This window comes from Bufo bufo, chromosome 7 (genome assembly GCF_905171765.1).
Source record: "Bufo bufo chromosome 7, aBufBuf1.1, whole genome shotgun sequence".
Lineage (NCBI taxonomy): Eukaryota > Metazoa > Chordata > Amphibia > Anura > Bufonidae > Bufo > Bufo bufo.
The window spans coordinates 146,233,583-146,247,415 of NC_053395.1; the positions used below are offsets into that span (position 1 = coordinate 146,233,583).

Here is a 13,833-nt window from a genome sequence, read left to right on the forward strand (position 1 = left end):
TTTATGGCAGCCTGTATTCCCTCTATTCTCCACATTGATCTCTATCTGACCTGTCATGTCCCCTTCTAATCTCCAGTCACTTTCTTTTCAGTATTTGCCCTTCCGTCTCGCGATCGGTCATTTACTCACCTTACATTGTTGATGTCCAAGTAGCCTCACATTTTGATTAAAGCCTCCAGGCTGCTGCCGGACAGATACTCTGTGATGAAATAGGCCCGCTCCTGAGACTGATGTGCGGCATAGAGATGGCATAGGAATGGGCAGTCTCGGGCCTCCAGGAGTATCCGTCGCTCTCTCCTTAAAGCTACTGCATTGTCCCCTCTTTTGCTAATACTTTTGATAGCCACATAGGTGTTCCGGCGGGGGACTGATGCCAGGAGCACCTGAAGAAACAAATGGAAGTGGTTACAGGGCAATTCTTCTACATTTATTACATGGGGGATTTATCTCTAGAAGGCCACATTCACATGACTGTGTGACGACGGTGCCCTTGTTGCAGACTGCAAACCACAAATCCTCAAAACACAGGCACCAGCACCACATAGCGGTGCGGCCCCATGGTCTTCAATAGGGCTGCAATTCACAAAATATAGCGAAAGATAGAAAATGTCATATCTTTTGTGGCAAGGAGACATGGACCGGGAAGTCAACAAACACACATGGAATACATTCAGTAGGTTTCCGGGTCCGTGTCTCTGTGCTGCAAAAAGACAGAACATGTACGATATTTTGCCCTATATTGCGGATCACGGACCCATTGAAGACAATGTGCCCGTGTTTTGAGGATCTGCGGTTTGCAGTTCACAACACAGGCACGGCCGTCCAACGGTCTTGTGAATTTGGCCCCAGAAAGAGGGGTGAGAGAAGTGTTTGTCATCCAGACCCTACACAATATATTGTGGTGTCTGCTCTTGGGAACGTTATAGAGATTTCTCTTTTACCATAAAGCGGAAGCTGTAGACAGGACTTTGGGATTATGGGGAATGTTATTACAGACCTTCATCCACATTAGATGCAGTACAGTTATAATGCAGCCATATAGTTCTATATACTGTATATAATGGGGGTCATTTATCAAACTTATGTAAAGTGGAACTGGCTTAGTTGCCCATAGCAACCAATCGGATTCCAGCTTTCATTTTGGATAGCTCCTTTGGAAAATGAAAGAAGAAATCTGATTAGTTGCTATGGGCAACTAAGTCAGTTCTACTTTACACCAGTTTGATAAATGACTCCCAATGTCCTTATTGTAGCCTACATGGGCTAAGTAAACAACAATGCATTTCTCCCAAACTCCTCACCCCCTGAGATCATCTCTCCAGCACTGGAATCCCCCTTTCTGGCAGATTAGACCTAATGTGGAGGCTTATTACAGGGCAGCGCTATAGAAGGAGCTGCGGATACCAGTCACGCATATGGATATAATGTTACTGGAGGGTCTGAGCACTGGAGATATGACATATAAAGAAGGTAAGATGGGGGCTGAGAATTTTCTGGAACCCCTGTCACTCATCCTAATGTAGAAATGTACAGTTGGCATTGTAGGAGTCTGAAACGGCTGATAACAGAAAACAATAGATTGCATCTATCTGCCTAGGAAATAATGTAGAATTAGGATAACTGTCCGTATAGCAAGAAATAAGAAGTTATAAAACTTACTATGCCAAAGATGCCCCTACCCAAAACCTGATGGAAGGTGAAGCGATTGATGTTAAATTTGGGGTAGGGGCTGGATGTTACAGGGTCCTGGCTGCTTCCGGCCCTTGGCTCCTCATCCTCCAAAATTATTATTACATTATTATAACTTGGGAAACTATAGGTGGAATTATTACTGGGGGCACAATAGAGGGACATTATTATTCCTGAAGGTACTAATGGGGCATTAATAATACTGGGGGAATTTTCAATACTGGGGGCACTATGTGGCATTATTATATCTGGTGGGGACAATAGGGGGCATTATTGCTGGAGGTGCTATAGAGGCATTATAAATAGTTATGGGAATATAGGGGCATTATTATCACTGGGGGAATTTTAGGGGGTACTATAGGGCACATTATTATTACTTGAGGCTCTATTTTTTCTGCAGTAAAGAATACCGTAAGCACAGTAGGCACAGTATTGGAGCTCCAGTATGGGGAGTATGTGTTGATAAGGTGAGGGGGAGGATGACGGAGAAGTAGGGAATCTAAGAAACTCTGCATAGATGAGATGTAGGTAAAAGAAGTCGTCATGGAGGTCGGGTCTAAATGTTGAAGATGAGTAAAGAGAATGTCTACACTGGATGTAAGAGGCTTGTTGTGCTGTATTCTCTTGTATGACCAGACAGCATGCTGACAATAGGGCTGGCTCTCTGCTGTAGCCTACGTCTCACCTCCACATCCCACTCCTCCATATCTTAAAGGGGTTTTACAAGACATTTTATTGATGACCTGTCCTCAAGATAGTTTATCAATATCAGATCAGCGGGGGTCCGCCACTCGCAACCCCCCCTGATCAACTGGTTCAAGAGAAGGCCGCGCGTCATGCCAGTACAGCCTTCCCCTCATTATTTACCTGCTCGCCGTCGACATTTCAGCAGTGAGCAGTGTAATTACAAGTAGCCATCCCATTTACTTCTAAACCTAACACTAATATACCGACTCTCTTGGACTTACCTAAGCTTACAATTTTCAGGGCAGTGTAGGAACCAGCTACATTTATACTCTGCTCAGAAGCCCCAGGCAGATGGGCGTTGCTCAGTCTAAAAGAGGCGCTACCCAGTCTAAAAGAGGAAGCCACCTTGACGCCTGGTAGATGGGCCCGACACACGTTTGATCAAAAATGTGCGCAAAGAGCTTCTATTTTTCCATTTATTGTAGGTATAATATCACTTTAATTTAGAATGATCCCCATTTCTCAGCTCTATTGTTTGTATGTAAAATGTTGTGCAGCCATTTTTTTATAAACCATGTTTGCTTGATGGATATGCACCTGTGACTTTGAATATGAATGTGCTAGTCTAAATTTTCTTGTAGTATAATTTTTTTAAATGGTCAGCTCAGCAGCAGGCCCTCAGCCATAATGTTTTAGAGGGTCAGCTCAGCAGCAGGCCCTCGCATATAATTTTTTACAGGGTCAGCTCACCAGCAGGCCTTCACCTACAATCTTTTACAGGGTCATCTCACCAGCAGGCCCGCACCTAAAATCTTTTACAGGTTCAGCTCACCTGCAGGCCCTCATCTAATTATACCTAATAGGTAATTTGCGTGCATGATGCCTTGCGTGGATGTGGTAGCCGTAGCCATTTCTCAGGCTCCCTCTCGGAATCAAACCCTGATTCCCCGTAGTCACCATGGTTTGCGCTGACAATAACATCGAAAGTTGATAGGCCAGACATCCGAATGGATCTTTGCCATCACGGGGACGCGCGATCTACCCCAGGTTAACTAGAGTCACCAAAGCGGCAGAAGGCCCTCGCACATAATGTTTTAGATGGTCAGATCAGCAGGCTCTTGCTCCAAATTTTTTTTGCGTGTCACCAGCAGGCCATCAATCATAATTTTTCAAGGCTGCATATGATGCCTTTCTTTATGTGTAACAAAGGGTGTATTATTAGAGTGCCGATTCCTTGTAATTTTTGGCAGCCCTTTCACTTAGTGCATAGGCTTTATGAGTGTAGGAGTCCCACTACCTGAACAATTGTACCACAATGTGAATGAGGCCCTCCTTTATGCGATACATAGGCTGTATCGGAGTGCCTCTTCCTTGTAATTTTTGGTAGCACTTGCACTTTATATACAAGTAAATGTACAGGAAAGAATGTTTCCTAACAATTTTCCCTCTAAAATCGATTTTATCTTCGGTTTGGTGCGTATTATTGTCAGTCTGTGAAAGTGGCGTACTATTCAGACAACATTGTTCCCAGCAGCAACCTTGGAGTCCAAGATGCATCCAGACATCCTCCCCCTGCTGTTCCAGAACCATTTTGGTGGTGTTTCCATCAATTTCTGACCTTTTCCTGTGAACCAGACACCCTCCCCTCTTCAGAGCAGGGGGTGCCTGGTTTAATGCTCGGGTTCTCCCATTGACTTCCATTATACTCGGGGGCTCGGTAGAGGACCCGAACATCCTGATGTGTTCGGCCCGAGCACCTGAGCACTATGGTGCTCGATCAACATTAGAAACCACCTATTTTAGAAACTACGTCCCTTAAATTATTCAAATCTTATTTTACAAAATTTGTTAACCCTTTAGGTGTTCCACATGAAAGAAAGGAACATAGATGAGAAATTTTAAAATTTCACTTTTTTGCAGATTTTCCATTTTAATTTATTTTTACTGTAAAGCCTCATTCACACGTCCGTGATGTAATCCGTGATAAGATGGTCAGTGATTCATCTGTGAAGATGTCCATTAAAGGGAACCTGTCACCGGGATTTTGTGTATAGAGCTGAGGACATGTGTTGCTAGATGGCCGCTAGCACATCCGCAATATCCAGTCCCCATAGCTCTGTGTGCTTTTATTGTGTAAAAAAACCCGATTTGATACATATGCAAATTAACCTGAGATGAGTCCTGTCCCTGAGATGAGTCAGGGACAGGACTCCTCTCAGGTTAATTTGCATATGTATCAAATCGATTTGTTTACACAATAAAAGCACAGAGAGCTATGGGGACTGGGTATTGCGGATGTGCTAGCGGCCATCTAGCAACCCATGTCGTCAGCTCTATACACAAAATCACGGTGACAGGTTCCCTTTAAGGATCTGTGTTTAGTCCCTGTGTCCATTTTTCGCTCTCTGTTTGTCATCTGTGTTTCACTGACACTGTACAGTTCAAAATTAATTTTCATTGCATCACCTCATAATAGCATCCATGTTTTGGAAACTATACCCCCCAAGGAATATTTCAATGGGGTACAGTGAGAAATTTCTGCTTCCATGGTAGCTACGCCCTTGGGTATACAGCTATATGGACACACTGCAGGGCTCACCATGTAGCTTTTGGAAGGAAGATTTAACTGGAATAATTTTCCAGTGCTACGTGGCATTTGAAGACCCCCTGATGCACAACTAAAGTGGAAATCCCCAAACCCATTTTGGAAACTACACCCCTCCGGTATATTTTAAGGGGTGTAGTGAGCACTTTGACACAACAAACGTTTCAAAGGATTTAGAAACACTTGGCATGAAATTGAAAAATTTCATTTTTTACAAGAAAATGATGCTTTAGGCCCAATGTTTTAATTTTCACAAGGGGTTGCAGTTGCTATATAGAGGTATACCTGTAGCTTCCAGTACATTGTACATCTGAATACATAGGGGAAATACTACTGAGGTTTTTAGCCATAGAAAATCTTTCATTTACTAGCATTGAGCCCTATAGCCCAATGGTTAGAGTCTTTGCTGTCGATGCAAAAGGTTGTTGGTTCAAGTTAAGGAAGAGACAATTAAAAAATCAAGATTGAAGAAAGGTAAAAGTAATGTGTCATCAGAAAATGACCCGTTATTTAATTTATGTTTAACATATTTTAAAATAATTTTTGGTGATGTTATTTTTTATATTTAAACAAAAACCATAAAATAGAGCAGTTTTCACATTTGCCACTTAGGATACTTTCACACTTGCGGCAGGACGGATCCGACAGGCTGTTCACCATGTCGGATCCGTCCTTCCGCTATTTCGCCGTGCCGCCGCTCCGTCCCCATTGACTATAATGGGGACAGGGGCGGAGCTCCGGCGCAGCACGGCAGTGCACGGCGAAAGCCGCCGGACTAAAAAGTCGGACATGCAGGACTTTTTACTCCGGCGGCTTTTGCCGTGCACTGCCGTGCTGCGCCGGAGCTCCGCCCCCGTCCCCATTATAGTCAATGGGGACGGAGCGGCGGTCCGGCGAAATAGCGGAAGGACGAAACCGACATGGCGAACAGCCTGTCGGATCCGTCCTGCCGCAAGTGTGAAAGTAGCCTAAGCCTAATAATAAGCACCACTTCTTGGTCTGTACACTTTACTGAAGTTACCTGCTTATCTATACACAGAGATAATATCATTACAGGCAGGATTAGAATGACAGATAAGACAGGATCCACAATTCACAATAAGTGATTGTCAAATCTTATCTATTCTTTCCTTCTATAATAACCTCTGCAAAGGGCACATAGCATGCCCATAAAACTCTCCCATAGAAGTCAATGAGTTCTCCTCCTGACCATTGTGTCTATGGCCCAAAGGAATTTTCTTAATGCTTTCTAAATACTGTTAACAGCTCAGGCAAGATGGCCGCCCCCATAATCATGTTCAGGAAATAGAATAAATAAATATGTAATCAGAAAATAAAAAGAGATTAGAGAAAAGGGACATATGCCACTATCTGGTTTTAACTGACATTTCCTTTAAATACACAGGGGTGTCCCAAGGATTACTCCCCTTCAGGGTCATAGCACTGACTCCATACAGAGTGGGGACTCCTAAGCTATATATGGAGTCACAGCAGGGAATTAAAAAAAATACAGGCAAGTCAATAGGTTGGTAAAACAAAAATAAAAAATACAGGTACCGACAGTCTGAGCAAAATGCCAGCTGCTGGTGGAGTACTGGCCAGGTGGCAACCTTAGTCAGAAGTCACAATAATGCCTCTGCACTTTAAAATAATAATAATGCCTCTGCACTTGTATTTGTACACGAGACAGCTGATCTGAAGAAGGAGAGAGTTGAGACACTAACCTCTAGGATGCAGGTAGACGGGCATCTGAGTGGACGGAAGACATACAGGTTAGTTGTAAGCACAATGCTGCTTCAATAAAAGACTATATGCTGAAATGTATGGAATCCCTCTGGTTTTCACATCCTGGTGAGAATGATGGCAGTTTAAGTAATGTGCCAGTTCCCTCAGTACTTTCTCAATAATTGAGCAGAGAGAGCGATCATTAATATGTTAAGTTCCCTTTACACGGGACAATATTACAGCAGATTGTCAGGAGGGAAGTCTTCCCGACAATCTGCTGATCGCTAGTTGAGGAGACCAGTACATTTACATGCAGCGATCTCCTCCAGAGTATGGGGAGGAGCGATCGCTAATGCTATCGCTCTTCCCCATAAGGACTCGTTTGCTAGCAGATCGCTTTTAAACGGCAAAGCATACTGCCGGTAAACGATCATTTTTGCGTGCGCACAAACGTTTCGCTCGTTCATCGGGTAATGGGCAGCACATTTATACCATGTGATCATTGGTAATGAGTAGAGTTGAGCGGACACCTGGATGTTCGGGTTCGGCAGGTTCGGCAGGTTCGGCTGAACTTGAAAAAAAAATGCAGGTTGTGCTAAGGTTCAGAACGTTAATGCCTCGCTTCAGGCTCTGATGGCACAGCGTGAAAACCACTCGGGTCTTGTCGTCAGCACATTGTGTGAAGAAGTGCCATGCCAGGGAACTCCTTGAAGCTGCCTTTGGTGTGCTCAGTCCCTGGTGACGGTGGCCAGTAGCAGGCGAACTGTTTTGGCGACGGCTGCTCTGCTTTTGCACCCTGCTCCCGCTTTTGCTACGCTGTTGGCTCGATCTCACCACTGCCTCTTCCTCCGAACTCTGAAAGTCAGTGGCACGACCTTCATTTCATGTGGGGTCTAGGACCTCATCGTCCCCTGCATCGTCTTCCACTCAGTCTTCCTCCCTGAACTCCTTTTCGGTCTGCACACTACAGAAAGACACAGCAGTTGGCATTTGTGTTTCGTCATCATCAGAGACGTGCTGAGGTGATATTCCCATGTCCTTATCAGGAAACATAAGTGGTTGTGCATCAGTGCATTCTATGTCTTCCAGCCCTGGGGAAGGGCTAAGTGGATGCCCTTGGGAAACCCTGCCAGCAAAGTCTTCAAACAGCATAAGAGACTGCTGCATGACTTGAGGCTCAGACAGGTTCCCCGATATGCACGGGGGTAATGTGACAGACTGATGGGCATGGGTTTCAAGCGCCACCTGTGCGCTTTCTGCAGAAGACTGGGTGGGAGATAATGTGAACGTGCTGGATCCACTGTCGGCCACCCAATTGACTAGCGCCTGTACTTGCTCAGGCCTTACCATCCTTAGAACGGCATTAGGCCTGACCAAATATCGCTGTAGATTCTGGCGGCTCCTGGGACCTGAGGTAGTAAGTTCAGTAGGACGTGTAGCTGTGGCAGAACGGCCACGTCCTCTCCCTGCACCAGAGGCTCCACCAACACCACGACCATGACCGCGTCCCTTATTAGATGTTTGCCTCATAGTTAGCATTCACAAAGCAAAGTAAAAAGTGGTTAAGTCTGTTAAAAATAATTAACCACCAATAAAAACCCTGATGTAGGGTATTGCACAAATATATATTTTTTTTAACTCTATATGACAGCGGTATTTGTGGCCTAAATTTCATAGTAACTTATGCACGTCTAATCCCAGATGTGCAGTATATTAGAGGTTTTTTTCACCCCAGTAAGCACAAAGCCATATTTCTGGCCTAAATGTGACAGTCACTTATGCACGTCTAATCCCAGATGTGCAGTATATTATAGGGTTTTTTCACCCCAGTAAGCAAAAAGCTGTATTTCTGGCCTAAATGTGACACTCACTTATGCACGTCTAATCCTAGATGTGCACTATATGAAACAGATGGGTTTTTTTCACCACAGTAAGCAAAAAGCTGTATTTCTGGCCTAAATGTGACACTCACTTATGCACGTCTAATCCTAGATGTGCACTATATGAAACAGATGTTTTTTTTCACCCCAGTAAGCAAAAAGCTGTATTTCTGGCCTAAGGCCTCCTGCACACGGCCGTTTTTTGCGTTCCGTATACGGTCCGTATACGGAACCATTCATTTCAATGGTTCCGCAAAAAAAAAGGAATGTACTCCGTATGCATTCCGTTTCCGTATTTCCGTTCCGTTTTACCATAGAACATGTCCTATTATTGCACGCAAATCATGGTCCGTGGCTCCATTCATGTCAATGGGTCCGCAAAAAAAAAACGGAACACATACGGAAATGCATCCGTATGTCTTCCGTTTCCGTTCCGTTTTTTGCTAAAACATCTATTGAAAATGTTATGCCAAGCCCAATTTTATCTATGTAATTACTGTATACTGTATATCCCATACGGAAAAACGGAACAGAAACGGAAACAAAAACGGAACAACGGATCCGTGAAAAACGGACCGCAAAACACTGAAAAAGCCATACGGTCGTGTGCAATAGGCCTAAATGTGACACTCACTTATGCAAGTCTAATCCTAGATGTGCACTATATGAAACAGATGGGTTTTTTTTCACCCCAGTAAGCAAAAAGCTGTATTTCTGGCCTAAATGTGACACTCACTTATGCACATCTAATCCTAGATGTGCACTATATGAAACTGATGTTTTTTTTTCACCACAGTAAGCAAAAAGCTGTATTTCTGGCCTAAATGTGACACACACTTATGCACGTCTAATCCTAGATGTGCACTATATGAAACAGATGTTTTTTTTTCACCCCAGTATGAGAATGCCATATTTGTGGCCTAAATTTCACAGTCACTTATGCACGTCTAATCCCAGATGTGCAGTATATCAGAGGGTTTTTTCACCCTAGTAAGCATAAAAGCTGTATTTCTGGCCTAAATGTGACACTCACTTATGTACATCTATCTAATCCTAGATGTGCACTATATGAAACAGATGGGTTTTTTTTCACCCCAGTATGCACCAGTATGAGAAAGCCATATTTGTGGCCTAAATTTCACAGTCACTTATGCATGTCTAATCCCAGATGTGCAGTATATCAGAGGGTTTTTTTCACCCCAGTAAGCAAAAAGCTGTATTTCTGGCCTAAATGTGACACTCACTTATGCACGTCTAATCCTAGATGTGCACTATATGAAACAGATGGTTTTTTTTCACCACAGTAAGCAAAAAGCTGTATTTCTGGCCTAAATGTGACACTCACTTATGCACGTCTAATCCTAGATGTGCACTATATGAAATAGATGTTTTTTTTTTTACCCCAGTAAGCAAAAAGCTGTATTTCTGGCCTAAATGTGACACTCACTTATGCACGTCTAATCCTAGATGTGCACTATATGAAACAGATGTTTTTTTTTCACCACAGTAAGCAAAAAGCTGTATTTCTGGCCTAAATGTGACACTCACTTATGCACGTCTAATCCTAGATGTGCACTATATGAAATAGATGGGTTTTTTTTCACCCCAGTAAGCAAAAAGCTGTATTTCTGGCCTAAATGTGACACTCACTTATGCACGTCTAATCCTAGATGTGCACTATATGAAATAGATGTTTTTTTTTTAACCCCAGTAAGCAAAAAGCTGTATTTCTGGACTTGCAGATATCCTGTGCTGGTGCACTATCGTTGCATAAAATGGCTGCCGATTTTGTATTGATATTGACAAACTGAAGTAAAAAAAAGTTTTCGTTTTCAGCAGTAGTTGGCTCAGGGCAAAAAGCGCCAAGAAAGCGCCAAACCCGAACGTTTAGGTAAATGTTCGGGTCCCTAAAAACCTAAAGTTCGGTACGAACCCGAACTTTACAGTTCGGGTTCGCTCAACTCTAGTAATGAGCTTTACTATGAACGCTCGTTAACAATAATCTGTACGATTCTCGGCCCGTGTAAAGGGCCCTTTAGGATCTGGGATACGAAGGTTATGAAAAGTAATGAAGATATTTCTAATAACCCTACATCAGGTTATCTGGACGTAGATCTCATGAGGTGCTACAAGTCATCAGGCATGTGGAGGTCAGGGGGTTACCATTGTCTCTGTGTACAGCTTCTGGCCGCTTCCTGGTTGATGAGAGGCTATCATTTGGATTTTTTTGTGTAGCAATGACAAACATTTGTAATGTGCGTTGCTCACAGGGACTCAAAGCGCAGGGATAGCTGTGTGGCTAGGGCGACTCCCTTGGAAGTCAGTGGCTGCCATATAGGCGCTCAACCCCAACAAACGCAGATTAGAGTAAATTTTAAAGGAATCCAATTTACCTATTTTGGAGTGTGAGAGGAGACCCAAGCAAACACAGGGAGAACATACAAACTCCATGCAGATGTTGTCCCTGGTCAGATTCAAACTCAGGCCCCCAGCGCTGCAAGGTATCAGTGCTATCCACTGAGCCACCGTGGTCAAAACTCATCAACCACTTTTTTTTGCAGTGCAGCTGCTTTTTCAGGTTGCAATTATTACCAGTGGATGTACACACAGATACAGTAAATATTGATATAAAATACTACTTGTGGGTATTCTACACAGACTAGTGGAGTCACATTATTATGACCACTTCCTACTTTTGATGTCGGGCAGCACGTGGCTCATGTTGGAAGTCACATGTGGTGAGCTGGCTGGTGGTATATAAGGTGTGTGATAGGCAGTCTATACTGTAAGTTTTCTGCTTCATCGAACAGATTGACGTTGGTGTGTCAAGAGAGAAACATCAGAGAACACCTTGCAACCATTGCATGGAAGAACAGAAGCTGGTGGTGGCAGCGTTATGGTCTGGGGAATGTTTTTGTGGCACTCTCTGGGCCACTCATCCAGGTGGAAGGGACTCTTCAACTGAGTTGGTATGAATCTATCCTTGCAGATCACATACACCCATACATACTGATTGTCTTCTAGCATAGATAGGATCTTCCAGCAAGACAATGCGACATGTCACATGGCTAGAAATGTCCAACATTGGTTGGAAGAGCATGATGAAAACTTCCAAGTACTACCCTGGCCTTCTAATTCCCCAGACTTGAACCCACCTGAGCATGTCGGACCATCTTGATTGTTGTGTTCGCGCTCTATGGATCCTCCTCCACAAACCCTCCAGCAGCTGTGGGATGCACTGCAGTAAGCATGCCTCCAGCTACCTGTGACAACCTACCAGGACCTGAGTCACTTCCAGCTCATCTCGCTGCTGTCTGTGCTGCACACGGCGGTTAAGGTCCCTAGTAGATTGTCAGGAAGTAAGCTTTTCTTCCCGACAATCTGCTAATCGCTAGCAGAGGAGACCACTGCATTTACATGCAGCAATCTCCTCCAGAGTATGGAGAGGAGTGATCACTAATGCCATCGCTCTTCCCCATACTGTCTCGTTGTTTCCCAGCAGCAGATCGTGTTCACGATGATTCATTGACATTGGCTCTTTCTATTTTCTCGATAATACCTCTTTCTGCCCAGAAATACTAATGACGCACCACTTTGTGTTCCCACGCAATAAAAATAGGGACAGAAAGATAGGCATTTTTGTTGTGTGATGGGCACAAATGCGTCATTATTATTATTATGTGAGGCATAAGGCTCTATCTGCCCCATGGTGTGAGTATTATTTGGGCCATGTAGATAGGTATCATTGTTAATATTTGCCTTTGTACAGTGTTTATTATTGAGTAGTAGTATATAACATTATTCCATTACTTTGTGGTAGTAGTCATGGTGTGGTGGTATTATTTGCACCTTGTATAGTAGTAATGATGGTAATTGTGTTTTTTGCATAGTGCATTTTATTCAGTAACATTAATCCTTAGACAACCGCTGATGTACATATACAGTGGAAATTGTCTGTTTAAATATAGCACCAGCTCGCAAGTGCAGAAGACACAATTTTCTGCTGTTTAAAACACCAGAGGCCTGGGGCTAACATTTGTATTGGCAATAACGCCGATCTCAGACAATTAACCATCAGATGGTTAGATGTGACCACAGAATCTGAAGGCTGACAACCCAGAAGCGCTACGCTTCTGGGCCTGGAATGGCTCCCCCTAGCGGTGATTTCCTGCAGCAGCCCTGATCTTCCTGAATGATCCAAGGCTGCTACAGCTATGTTCCTATGGAGACTCTGCCTGTGGGAGTGCTCCATAGGAATATAGTGAAATTCTCATAGACTCCAATAAACAATTTTAAAAAATAAACATCCTAGGCATCTAAAAATGCCCATACTATAAAAATATTTATCCCATGCAGCAAACAGTGTAGAAGAGAAAAAAAAAATCTAATTACAGATTTGCAATTTTTTCATTGCTTCACCTTCCCCAAAAATTTGAATAAAATGTGATCTAAAAGTCATACATAAGAAAACATGGTATAGGTGAAAGCTACAGATCTCCCAGCAGAAAATGAGCCCTCACACAGCCCTGTAGATTTAACAATAAAAAAATGATGTGGGTCAAAATATAGCAATTTTTTCCCCCCAGTATTAAACCACAACAAAAATTGGAATTGCCATAATCACACTGACCCAGAGAATAAAGGCAATAGGTCAGTTTTACCACACAGAGAATGTCGTAAAAACAAAACGCATAAAACTGTGGCAGAATTGCGTTTTTTTTTTTACAATTCTACCTCATTTGGAATATTTTCCAGCTTCCCACTACTTTGTATGCAATGTTAAACAGCGCTATTAAAAAGGAAAACTTGTCATACAAGAAACAAGCCCTCATACAGCAATGCTAAAAGAAAAAGAAAAAATGGATGGAACCGGAAATGCGGGGAGTTAATAAAGGAAATGCGAAAACAAAAAATCCTCCTAGGGTTAAGGAGGCAAGGTGGTAATATATAGTGGTATTATTTGATAAATAATAAGTAGGGTTGAGCGAACCCGAACTGTAAAGTTCGGGTTCGTACCAAACTTTAGGATTTTTGGACCCCGGACCTGAACATTTCAGTAAAAGTTTGGATTCTGTGTTCGGCTACTTTATGGCACTTTTTGAAAGGCTGCTGAGCAGCCAATCAACAAGCGTTTAACTCTGTGCCCTTAGAAGCCATCACAGCCATGTCTACTAATGGCATGGCTGTGATTGGTCAGTGCAGCATGTGACCCAGCCTTTATATAAGCTGGAGTCACGTATCGCTGCA

At 43.2% G+C, this 13,833-nt stretch overlaps 1 long non-coding RNA gene across 1 annotated transcript; it reads right to left on the reverse strand.

The window, feature by feature from the left end:
• Window positions 1-248: 248 nt before the first annotated feature.
• On the reverse strand, window positions 249-12,713 carry LOC121008151. Its single transcript, XR_005780521.1, has 3 exons — window positions 12,703-12,713; window positions 8,039-8,041; window positions 249-383 (listed from the first exon to the last, which is right to left on the reverse strand). It is a non-coding gene; the product is annotated as an uncharacterized LOC121008151 (long non-coding RNA).
• Window positions 12,714-13,833: the final 1,120 nt, after the last annotated feature.